This window comes from Elaeis guineensis, chromosome 3, assembly GCF_000442705.2.
Source record: "Elaeis guineensis isolate ETL-2024a chromosome 3, EG11, whole genome shotgun sequence".
NCBI classification, from domain to species: Eukaryota; Viridiplantae; Streptophyta; class Magnoliopsida; order Arecales; family Arecaceae; genus Elaeis; species Elaeis guineensis.
In genome coordinates, this window is record NC_025995.2 from 11816781 (window position 1) to 11818835 (window position 2055).

Consider the following 2055-nt stretch of genomic DNA (forward strand, 5'->3'; position numbering starts at 1 on the left):
AAAGATATAAATTTTTAGTGGAATAATCAAAACATCCTTCATAAAAAGTTATCATGCAATTCAATCCTTTAATCACACAACATTCCAGATAAGTCATGGGCATGGAATCATGTCAAGCTTAAATACTTATCTATATATATCTCGATCTAATGATGATGACTTGATTGATGAAACATTAGAAACTCTTTTTAATTCAGAAAGTCATATCTTAGGAGATCACATAGAATATTCTATCTTCTTACAAAGAGTGATCAATTTCTTGTTTACCACTCACAACTTTCATGCATACTTTATCATACCCAGAACATCCCATACATATCTTAGAGAGTCATGCTAGGATATAGATCAAAGCATAAATTCATATGCACAAGATACCATGATGATCTCAGATCTAAGGATCACTTATACCACTCCATTAGAGAAATATCTTCTAACATGCTGGTAGACTCTATCAAATATTCTTCTTATAGTTTAATTCAATGAACTCATTCTCCAATAAGCATCTACATCCTTATATTAGTATCCCCATATAAGTCATTATAAGATTAATACCCTCTCCATCGAGCATATATAGGATGTGCCAATCTTACTAATATCATTCATTCCCAACTCAATGATCCTATGACTGAGAATATTTTAAATTGAGCTATCAAGATTTTAGATTTCATGGCATGATCTCATCATGATCCTAAAATTATTATTCTAATCTATGAGATTCATCATAATCTTAATTAAGTCATAATAAGATACAGCATATGATGAAATACAATATCTCATATTATTATCAAATAATCAATGTCATGTACATGAGTAGAAAAATAATATAGAAAATCTCATTGTATCATCCATATAATTGACTTGCGGGATACCAATCTTTCAATCTCCCTTGCACTAAAGTCAATCATCCCTATACCTGATGCCCATGCTACCAACGTGAAGATCAAGCTACTATCGTGATAAGGTCTTAGTGAATGGATTTGTTATATTATTTTTAGTGTCAACTCATTCTATGATTATGTCTTATCTTTTGATAATTTTCTGAATGAGGTGAAATGCCTTAGGATGTACTTGGATTTCTAATGAGACCTTAGTTCCTTTGCCTGAGCAACAGTCTCAGTATTGACATAATAAAGTGACACTCGATGTTCATCTCTGAAATCACATCTAATTTGATGATGAACTTCTTCATCCAGATGGCTTTCTTAGTAGCTTTACTTGCAGCAATATATTTTGCCTTAGTGACTGAGTCAGCTATAGTCTGTTATTTGAAACTCTTCTAACTCACTGCACCTCTATATAGAGTAAAAAATATTTGAGATGGATTTGCTATCATCAAGATTAGACTGAAAGATAGAATCAATGTATCCTTCTAGTTTCAAATCTAATCCACCATATATTAGAAAAATATCTCTAGTCCTTCTTACATACTTGAAAATATTTTTCAAAGTTTTTCAATGATCCTTCTAGATCTGCTTGAAATCTGTTTGTTATGCCCAAAGCATAAGTTACATTAGGTCTGGTACATAGCATAGCATACATAATAGATCCCACAGTTGAAGCATAAGAGATTGAGCTCATTCTCTCTCTCTTCAGGTGTCTTACGAGATATCTTTTAGAGAGATGCATGCTGTGACTCATGAGAAACTAACCTCTCTTATACCTATCCATATTGAACCTCTTTAACACGAGATCAATATACTATATTGAGACAAACCTAGCATCCTCTTAGATCTATCCTTATAAATCTTTATATCAAGTATATAGGATGCTTCACCTAAGTCTTTCATGAAAAACTTCTGTGATAGTGAAGTCTTGACTGATTGCAACATTGGGACACATTCTCAATAAGCAGTATGTCACTCACATACAAAATTAAAAGATAACGGCACTCCTACTTATCTTCTTTTACATATACAGTTTATCTATATTTTTTATAAAATCAAGCAATTTGATTGTCTCATCAAAATGGATGTTCTAACTCCTTGATGCTTGCTTTAATTTATAAATAAATTTTTTTAGCTGGCATATTTGATATACCTTCTCACTAGAAATAAA